The sequence below is a fragment of the Panthera tigris genome, chromosome E2 (assembly GCF_018350195.1).
Source record: "Panthera tigris isolate Pti1 chromosome E2, P.tigris_Pti1_mat1.1, whole genome shotgun sequence".
NCBI lineage: Eukaryota > Metazoa > Chordata > Mammalia > Carnivora > Felidae > Panthera > Panthera tigris.
The window spans coordinates 4,815,572-4,827,330 of NC_056674.1; positions in this window are offsets into that span (position 1 = coordinate 4,815,572).

Sequence of the window (11,759 nt, forward strand, 5' to 3'; positions counted from 1 at the left end):
TGCTTCACCGACTGAGCCACCCAGGCACCCCAAGACTGTAAGAGAACTTTTAAGGAGGGCTCATCGCTACTCCACATCACAGAATCCACATTGAGGATTAACGATACCCAAGTAAACAATGTGGCAAGACCTTAACCAATGCTGATCCCTGATTTCTTGTCAGAGAATATGTTATAGAGATGATTTTCCACAAAAAAAGAGTCTGGGAAGCCCTTTAATGGTGTTCAAGCCTCATTCCACACCACCAAATTCATACTTGAGAGACACCTTACAATTGTAGAGAATGTGGTGAAACGTTTCACTTGGCTCAAGCCTTACTCACCATCACATTGTTCATACATAGGAGGAACATTGAAAATGTGATGAATGTGGCACACCCCTAGGTGGAAGTCCTAACTTATTCAACATCATAATTCCCGTATCAGAGGAAATATCTAAAATGTAAATTGAATGACAAAGATTTCAGCTGGAATTCAATCCTTATTCAATATCTCTAAATGCATGCTGAGTTGAAACCATACAAACCTAATGCATGAGGAAAGCCCTTCTTCATAAATACACCATTTGGAAAACATCAGAGAGTACCAAAAGGAAAGTAAGTTGAAAGAAAAGTACGTTTAAAAACATATGTAACTGAACATAAAATGTCAACACGTGTCACGGGATTCACAGCAGAAAGCAATAAGTCAGTGTATTCAGACATTACATCAAAATACTTATTAGAAGGAATAATACAAAGTTAAACATTTAGATGATGTATACGCTATTATGCTTTAAATGGTAAAAGGGATGGATTTTTGCATAGGTATAATCTCAGTGTTTTTACATTAACCTTTTTAAGATTTGTGACTAGTAAACATCAATATACTTCTTATTCTCAAATCACTTCAGAAAATTCATTTATTCCTAGTGGGCATGTGAATGTACACGGCTGAGTGTTGCTACATCAATGATATGAGTTCCCTTCTTTCTTAGGTGGGACTCCTACATATGTAATTTTCCATGGAAGGTGAAGAAGAGTTGAATAAAATCTAAATGGAGATACTTTCTGTGCCTCTAACCTTGCTGTAATTATCATGAAAGAGGTGTTCAGGATACCATTGTCCATTTATTTCAACTACAAGTGCGTATTACAAATAAAAAGTTGTACTAAATGGTCTTTAAGGGAAAGAGGGTCAGTCCACGGAAAAACGTGATGCAGGTTCATCTTAGCGATAGTTACAAGTACAGAATATCAACTGATGTGATTGAAAGGAAGAAATGTTCACAGATATCAGAAAGAGAAGAGCAAAACCTTCCTAAGATGGCTAGGATTCTACATTCACATGTTTGAAGAATCACCTCAGGCCTGAAAGAATTTCAGTAGGCAAAATTAAGCTGTACATAATTTAAAATAGACTGTCATGTCTTCTGAGTCCTCATGGTAACCACCAAGCAAAACTGTTAATTGATACCCAAAAGATAAAGAGAGAAGAATCAAGGTTTACTATTCTTGAAAATCATCAGATCACAAAGGTAAAGAGAAAATGGAGAAGAAAGGGAGCAAGAATTCTAAAGTAGCCAGAAAACCATGAGAAGAATGACAACAGTAACTCCATGCCTGGATCAATACTTCCTTTAAACATAAAGGGACTAAATTCCCCAATCAAAAGATAGAGATTGGCTGAATGGAAAGAGATCCAAGACCCAATGCTATGCTGCCTTCATGGGACTCCCATCTGCTTTCAGAACACACTCAGCCTGAAAGTGCAAATATTCAAAACGATATTGCATGCCATTGGAAACCCAAAGAAATGGGGTAGCTATCCTTCAGACAAAATAGACTTGAATGCAAGGACTATAATAAGACGCGGCAAAGGTCAGTATTAAACAAACGGGTCAGTTTGTGCAGAATTTTTAGTTCATGTGCTGTTTGGCAGAATGGCAACAAAGTTTGCCCCCATTTTGGTTTTGGAAGACAATAATAGTATGGTTTTTTAACTCACGTACTGACACATTGAAAAGAAACACCTTTTTCCGTAAGTGTGGGTGGTGTTTGTGCAGATGCCTGAATTGTAGTTTGTGTTATGTTTCTGAACATCCGTATCTTATGACTCCTCGAAATGGCTACTTGATATTCAAAAACCGATTGCTACTTTTAGAGGGCTGGGGAAAAAAAAAAAAAAAAGAACGCTAAATGACAATGTGAGAAAGACTATTGCTTCCAGATTTTGAAGTGTGTGGGAAAATACTGTTGCAATGAGAATCTTGGGAAGTTACTGCAAAAGCAGCCAATAGTTCATCAAAACCAACTTGTACAGGCTAATACATCTTTCCCAGATTTTTCACTTTTCAAACATGCTATTATATCTTGCAGTTTTTTTCACTCACATGTTATATGAATTTCATTGTTATCTGCTCTTTTAAACCCATCAAGCAAGTTATTTTTTATTTCAACCATAATACCTCTCAGTAAGATTTCTGATATTTCTGGGCAGTTCTGTGTATACATTTGCAATGATGGGTTTTTTATGGGTCACCGTGTCAATATAGCAGATTTATTTCAAGTTGAGTTCTTTCTGAAATGTACATCTTCCCATAAGCTAATCTTACATTCCACTTGGGTCCCACATTTTAGATTACATTACATGTGACTAAGGTTTTTATACATCATATGTCTCTTTACTACATAGAAGACATTCACTCCTTTAATGTAGGAGAAAGGTAGCTATCCCATGGACTTAGGATTTCTTTGTGTTGCATTACAGCTGTAGGTTTGTAAATGTGTGTAGCATTTGTATTGAGAAACCATTTAGTTGTGTCTTGCTTTTTGTTCCACGAGTTACATAATAGTCTTATTGTGCATTGAATTGTTGTGTTGATCTGGTCACATTTAGATACATACACATCACTTATTTTTAAATCAATTTTCTTTTATAGGTATATAGTCAACTTTTATAGTTTTTTGAAATAAATACAAGCTGCTTTTGCTAAGAACAAAACTCCAAAAATAAAGGAATGAATTCCACCAAAGGATAGAACTTGTATAAATATTTATCCCCCGCCCCCCCGAATAAAAGCACCTGTATATGTATACAGCAGGACTTCAGCACTGCACTTTCAATAATGGATTGAGTATTCAGACACAACATCAAGATGGAAACATCGGACTTCAAGGACATTCAGCAGACGGACCTACAACATTGCATCCAACAGCAGCAGAAAACACATTCTTCTCACACGGACACAGAACATTCTCCAGTATAGATTATATGTTGGCACACAAAGCAAGTCTTAATAAACTTATGAGTGAAATCCCAACAAGCAGCTTTTCAACCACAATGGCATGAAACTAGAGTCAGGTAAAACGACAAAACTAGAAAACTCACAAATATGTAAAAACTAAGCAACATGCCCCATTATTCGTAATAACCAAGACATGAAAATAACTTGTGTCCATAGTCAGTGTGTAGATAATATGCTGCATATATACAATATGGGCTGGCTAAAATGAGCAATGCTGCATTGGTCTCTTAGTCTAAGCACACTGAGGAATTACTGTCTCACAGTTCTGGATGTTCTTGAAGTCTGAAGCGAGCAGTTGGCAGGGCCACACTGTACCTCAAGAAGTGAGACTTGGCTCTTTCTAACTCCTGGGGACTGCCAGCTGTCCCTGGCCTGGCTTGGTTTGTTGATGTATCTCACTCCACCATTGCCTTCATCATCACACCTTGTTCTGTGTGTGTCTTCATTTTTCTTTTCTTATAAGGATACCAGACATTGGAGTAAAATTGACCCATATCTAGCATGACCTCATTTTAACGTAAAGCCAAGAGCTTACTGCCCGATAAGGGTACTATTACAGGTACTGAGGGTTAGCACTCGGGCATATTTATTTGACGCACGCTATGTAACCCACACTAAGGCTAAAAGGCACTAGGTTGTGAAATATGACTGAGGGGTTAAGGTGCACTACCAGTTTGAGGTTGGGAGTGGAGTGTAGGCAGGGACAGTAAGGCTGGGATATATGGGTGGAGAGAATGAGAGGGTAAAAGAAATCCTAGGAAGGAGGGGGATAATGGATGACAAATTAATTGGCTAAAGGCAGTGAAGTGGCAAGGTTGGGTTGAGAGCATACAAACGTTTTCTGCCTATGAAGGGTTAAAGAACATAGGGATGGAAAGGAGGTAGTTGCCTGTGAATGGAGTCCGGAGAGAATTCAGTGCTCAACCAGAGAAAGAGTGGAAAGAAAAGATGATGCCTAGGAAACATCATGGGCACAGGGAGTTAGCATGGGTGAATGGTGACCTTGAGAGCTGGGAGAACGGTGGGCATCAGGAGGCTAGAGGGATCATGAGAAAGAGTCAGGAAGTATAGGGTTGGGGATAATAAGTGCAGGGTCATGAGGAAACTAAGGACTCCTGATAAATGTTGGCTGGTATACGAGAGCTGTGGACATAAAATACACAAGAAGTGGGCTGACGTATTGGAATGGGGAGGGAGGAAAGAATGGAGATGGAGTTTTAAGGGGCAGTGGAAGGGGAGGAAATTCGGGATGAGGGCTCTGGGATCACGTGAAACGTGCTTTGTTGGTTTAGAGGTCTAAATACACCTGATGGCATAGGGCTTGCTGCTGTCATGCAGAGCCAGCTTCGGATCCCCTGCCGCTCTCTCCTTTTGCCTGTCCCTTGCTCACGCTTTCTCCAAAGCAAATTAACATGTTATTTTCTTTTTTAGATGAGAAAGAAATATAGGTGCCGGGGTGCCTCAGTAGGTGGAGTGTCCAACATCGGCTCAGGTTTTGATCTAACGGTTCATGGGTTTGAACCCCACGTCAGGGCTGAGCCCACTTCAGATCCTCTGTCCCCCTCACTCTCTGCCCCTCCTCTGCTCAAACTTTCTCAAAATTAAATAAACATAGCCAAATTAAAAAATGCATCTGATGGACTGAGAAGAGCAATGAAGACTAGAAGTGTCATTTGCAGAGAAAAGTCAGGGTTCATGGATATATAGGCTCCAGGAGTGGAGAGATTGAGGTCACAATGTGGGACAGAAAGGAGGAGAGGGGTGGAGCTGGGGGAGATGACAATTGCAGGGTCCATTGTATGTCATGAATTCATTCTACCCATTAATTCTCTGATTTGCACTTGATTCACAATTGTGAATGGTTTCCAATTTCAGCCCATGAGGCAAAAACCTTACTTCTATAAAACACCCAGTAAGCCTTTCAACTGAATAGACAATGAAGGACCACAGTTGAAATCTTGAGTAAACAGTGAGACTCAACACTTTTTCTCTTCTTTGGACATACCACGCACAAGGTGTGCCCATGGAGATCATGTGGAAACCATGGTAACAAAAAATGGATTCTGCCAACAACCTGAATGGTCCTGGAAGTGACTGCTCTTGTAGAGGTTCCCAAGTAGATCCAATGCCTCATGAGCCTTGATTTTAACATTAGAGTGTCCTCCACAGAAAGCTCAGCCAAGTCCACTGAATTTCAGGCTTATTAACAACAGAATTATGTTTTTATAGCTCCTCAATGCATGCAATTGATTGTGGTAGTGGTAGAAAACAACGACACATTGGCATGTCATTAAAAGTAAAATGAAATCGATGAACTCATAAAATATTTAAATCAAGAAAAATCTCCATTAATTACCTACATCAATAATAGATCGATCTTCAAACATAACAGTTTGTCAGGTTGAGGTGGATCCTGCCTACTATGCAGTTTCACAGTGTATGTAAATTGCATTTGTAATTGTTTAACACAAAGACACTAAAATATTTTGCACTTGGTTCAACGTTTACATAAGTATTGTCACATCGAACTTAATCAAATGCTTTCCTTAACCATGCTACATGAAGGTGATATTTTCACACAGGTAGAAACGGATCTACTGCAACACAGAAACACCTCATATCCCAAGGTAATTGTAAGAAAAACCTCCATGTGGAAACACTCTTTTTTATACAACCGCATGGTTAAATGTATCTGTCTTCTGTTATCACACACACATTGAAATGTGGATCTTTGCTTTGTATACATGTGACTTAATTGGGTGATTCTGGGACAGGGATTGTTGTACCATAAGAACCATTCTTACAATGGGTGGACACTTGCTAAATCACACTGGTAAATGGATTAAAACAAACAAACAAACAATGTGCCCTAGTGGTTCAGTCAGATGAAAACTAATTGGAATCTGGAGCCCAGCTCATATTCTCAGGGTTGTGGGATCCAGTCGTGAGTTGGGCCCCACTCTGAGCATGGTGCCTTGTAAGACTCTCTCTATCCTCTGCCGCTCTAACCCTGTTTGCACTCTCTCTCTCTCTCTCTCTCTCTCTCTCTCTCTCTCTCTCTCAAAAACAATGAAAAGAAAAGAAAAACAAAAAACACAATAACAGCAACAACAACAAAAAACATAAATCTGGTAGTATCCTACCAAATGTGTTTCCACTGTTAAATAAATAGTGAAGCCATAACCTGAGGAGGCTCTAATGCTTTGGTAGCCTCTCTAAGGAAACCACAACTTAATTCTCAGTATTGCACTTGAATAGAAAAAAATATGAGCAAATAATTGCAGTCATTTAGGACTCCCAAAAAGAAGGGGAATGCTTAAGATATATCCAATCAAACACTGCCCTTGCTTTGTTTCCACATCGTCTCTGTAAAAATCTTACCACAACTTCCTACAGAAAGACCATGCCTATTTGAATAGACAAATCAAAGAGCCAAATGAAGTCTTGAAAACTGGAATGTACATCAGTTCATCTTTTAACCCTACACAGTACCCCTTTTTATTTTGATCGCTTTTCACACGCGGCTTGAATACCTTGCCCCCTTGCAACTTGGGCAGAAGACTCAGGATGACACCTTTCCCAGCATCTCACCATCCCCTTTGCACAGGCACCTAGGACACCAGAGTGACTCTGCCTCCCTTGCCCAGACTTCACCCTTGGTAAAGGCTATCCACACCACCTGCACCGACAGTTTCCCCAACAAATGTACATGTGCACAAAGGATGGGTGGCACCAACAGCTCCTCCAGGGCCAAAACCTGCATTCGTGTGCTCCTTTTCCCACCATCCCAGCTCTCCAGGGCACCAGCCTTGAAACCCATCTCAACCAAGGCCACACACCTGAGTTCACATTTTTGATAAACTGACACCAGAGTCTATGTCCAGACCAGTCCTCCCTCTGAACAATGTTGTAACCACACCCAGAGTTTTTCTTCTTCTTCTTTTTAATGTTCATTTATTTTTGAGAGAGACAAAGACAGAGTGCACGTGCGTTAGGGGTAGATAGACAAGGAGACACAGAATCTGAAGCCCGCTCCAGACTCTGAGCTGTCAGCACAGAGCCCCAAGCAGCCCCCAAAGCCACAAACTGCTAAATCATGCTTGAGTCAAAGACGGATACTCAACTGACTGAGTCACCCAGACCCCCTTTTCATACCAAGAGTTTTTGATGTCCTCTCCCAATTCTGTCTTTCCTGTTGCCAAAGTTGCCACATGTTCACAAAGAGAATGCAGGTGAAGCCCTCCAGCAGCCGGATGAGGCCCTTCCCACAATGCACAGGACTGCAGAGAAGGATGGGGAGTGGGGTCTGGCTACCCAGGACAACCCTGTGTAGTAGAAACTCATAAGCCAACCATCAGTCCCACCTCTCTAGTGGAACTTCTCATGTTCCCAGTTGCCGGTTTCATACTTCAGACCTAGTATTGTGGGTACACAGCTCAGCTGCCCCACATTATGGATCACCAATAGTATCTCTGCCTACATGGAGCATGAAGAGACTAACAGAGACTTGTCCCTTCAGATTCTGTCAAAAATTACCCCTTACACCACAAAATTGTTCTCCACAGCTCCACTGTTAATCTCTGATCTTCCCTTTTGAGAACAGAGTTCCTGACTTTTCTACCTGCTGGGTGGCCCAAGTTGGCATTCATACTTTCCTGACATTCAGACTTACATAGAGGAGAGAAAGGACTTACAGTTTGGGGAGGCAGTTTCACCTTTATGGTTCAAACTGTGCCTCCAAGGTAATATGTCACATCTCATCTTCCGTTTCTGGGATGTCCATTGACAGTCTACACATTCAAATTGACCAAATACACAAATGCAAATGATTGGCCCGTCAAATTTTCCTCAGAGCCTCTATTTCAGCCTTCTTTACTATCTCCCACTCTGCTGTGTATACTTGTGCCCTCACCTCCAATATTATTTGTAATATTATTTTTTAGATAATGCAAAAGAAGAGAAAAATCTCTACTCCCAGGAAGGCTCACCCAGCAACCAAACCCTCCTCGATAAATGAACATCTCATACTCATTTCCCAGGGTTTTGGAACGAAGAACTCACATAAATAAGATTACCAACCCAAGGTAAGAAAAAAAATTACCTTACATTCAAAAACCTGTTTGCTTCACAAAAAGAATATAAATTCACCCACAAATAGGTGATGACAAGAATACCATATGACAGGCTACACAGGGTGAAATAACCTTTGACAAATTACCATGAAAAGAAACAAACAGAATAAGTCATATACCGAAAATTTATGGGTAATATTGACACAACAAATACACATATAATGTTATTGACAATTGACATATGACTGATTCCTATTTGAATTAAAACTAATACAGTCTTCTGGGTGCCTGGGTGGCTCAGTTGGTTAAGCGTCCGAAGTCAGCTCAAGTCATGATGTTAGAGTGTGTGAGTTTAAGATCCACGTCTGGATCCATGCTGAGAGCTCAGAGCCTGGATCCTGCTTGGGATTCTGTGTCTCCGTCTCTCTCTCAAAAGTAAATAAACAACAACAACAAAAACCCTACAGTCTCTTCAAAAGTACTCAGTTGCAAATTGTTATCCAAAAGTATAAAAAATAGGTGAAAATCCAAAAATACAATTAATTAATGTAGTGGCTACTATCATTACAAAGGAAGGTTTATAGAGAGCAGTTGACAAAATATAGCATCTTTTCTTGATAAAAACCCTGAAGAAAGTAGGGATAAATGGAACATACTTCAACAATCAGAAAGGCCATGTATGAAAGACCCGCAGCTAATATCATCCTTACTGCGGAAAATGTGAAAGCTTTTCCCCTAAGGTCAGGAACACAACAGGGATGTCCACTCTCACCACTTGTTCAACATAGTACTGGAAGTCCTAACCTCAGAAATCAGACCACAAAAAGAAAAACAAGGCATACAAATTGGCGTGAAAGCAGTATAACTATCAGTCTTCACAGAAAACATGATATTCTATGTAGAAAACCCCCAAAGACTCCACCAAAAAACTGTTAGAACAGATACATGAATTCATCAAAGTTGTAAGATATAAAGTCAAAACACAGAAATCATTTGCATAACTATACACTAGTCATGAAGCAGGAGAAGGAGAAACCAAGAAATCTATTCCAGAGCCCAAATGTCCATTGACGGATGAATGGATAAATAAGATGTGGGGTGTGTGTGCGCGCACACACACACACACACACACACACACACACAATGGAGTATTATTCAGCAATCACAAAGAATGAAATCTTGCCATCTGCAACTACAAGGACGGAACTGGAGGGTATTATGCTCAGCAAAATTTGCCAGTCAGAGAAAGGCAAATATCATATGACTTCACTCATAGGAGGCATTTAAGATACGAAACAGATAAACATCAGGGAAGGGAAGCAAAAATAATATCAAAACAAGGAGGGGGAAAAACATAAGAGACTCTTACATGCAGAGAACAAATTGAGGATTGCTGGAGGGGTTGCAATGTGGGCATGGGCAAAATGGATAGTGAGCATTATGGAGGACACTTGCTGGGAGGAGAACTGGGTTTATCATAGCGGATGAATCACTGGAATCTACTCCTCAAATCATTAGAACACTATATGCTAACTAACCTGGATGTAAATTAAAAAAAGAATTTAAAAATAAAGAAAGAGATCAATTCTATTTATAATTGCCACAAAAACCACATGAAACCTAGGAATAAAGTTAACTAAAGAGGTAAAATATTTGTACTCTAAAAACTATAGAAAACTTCTGAATGAAGCTGAAAATGACACAAAGAAATAGAAAAGCATTGCATGCTCATGGCTTGGAAGAACAAATATTCTTCAAATGTCTATACTCTGCAAAGCAATGTATGCACTCAATGCAATCCCTAGGAAAACAACACTGATATTTTTTTTCAGAGCTGAAAGAAACCATTCTAAATGTGTATGGAACCAGAAGAAAACATAAATAGCCAAAGTGTTGTTGAAAAAGCAAAGAAAAGCAGGAAGACCCAAAAGTCTGGACTTCAAGCTATGTTACAAAGCTGTAATCAGCAAGACAGTATGGTATTGGCACAGAAACAGACAAGTAGATCAATGGAACAGAATAGAAAACCCAGAAGGGGACCCACGGCTATATGGTCAACAAATCTTTGACAATGCAGGAAAGAATATTCAAGGAAAGAAGACAGTGTCTTCAACAATTGGTGTTGGGAAAACGACAGTGACATGCAGAAAAATGAAAGTAGACCATCTTCTGGGGTACCTGATTGGCTCTGTTGGTTGGGCATCTGAGTCTGGATTTCAGCTCAGGTCATGATCTCGTCATTCGTGGGTTGTGGCTTTGTGTCAGGCTCTGTGCTGTTGGCGTGCATGATCCCTTTTGGGATCTTCTCTCTCTCCTTCTCACTTCCCCTCCCTCTCACCGCTCCCCTGCTTATGCTCCCTCTCTCTCAAAATAAACAATTAAACTTAAAAAGCAAAGAAACTGGACCCCTTTCTTACACCATACACAAAAATAAATTCAATACAAATGAAAGACCTAAATGTGACACAGGAAACCATCAAAATCTTACAGGAGGACACAGGGAACAACCTCTTTGACCTCGGCCACAAAAACTTCTTACTAGACATGTTGGCAAAGGCAAGAAAAACAAAAGCAAAAATGAAGTATTATGACCTCATCAAGATAAAAAGCGTCTGCACAGCGAAAGAAATAATCAGCAAAACTGAAAGACAACCTAGAGATTAGAAAAGATATTTGGAAATGACATCTCAGATAGTGGGCTAGTAAACCAAGCCTATACACAGGTTATCAAAACCAACACTCCAAAAATAAATAACGCAGGTAAGAAATGAGAAGATACGAGTAGACATTTTTCCAAAGAACCCATCCAGATGGCCAACAGACATATGAAAAGATGCTCAACATCCCTCATCATCAAGGAAATACAAGTCAAAACCACAGTGAGCTGCCAACTCACACCTGTCAGAATGGCTAAAATTAAGAATTCAGGAAACAACAGATGTTGGTGAAAATGCCAAGAAAGGGGCACCCTCATTCACTGTTGGTATGAATGCATTCTGGTACTGCTAATTTGGAAGACAATATGGAGTTTCCTCAAAAAGGGAAAAATAGAACCCCCCTACGACACAGCCATTATACTGCTAGGATGTATCCAAAGAATACAAAAATACAGATTAGAAAAAAAATACAGATTCGAAGGGGCACATGCACCCCCATATTTATTATAGCAGCCCTATCAACATAGCGAAATTATGGAAAGAGTCCAAATGTCCACAGAGGGTTGAATGGATAAAGAAGATGTGGTATATATACACAATGGAATATTATGCAGCCATCCAAAAGAAGGACATCTTGCCATCTGCAATGGTGTGGGTGGAACTAGAGTGTATTAGGATAAGTAAATTCAGTCAGCCAGAGAAAGACAAATGAATTCCCTCATATGTGGAATTTCGGAAACAAAAC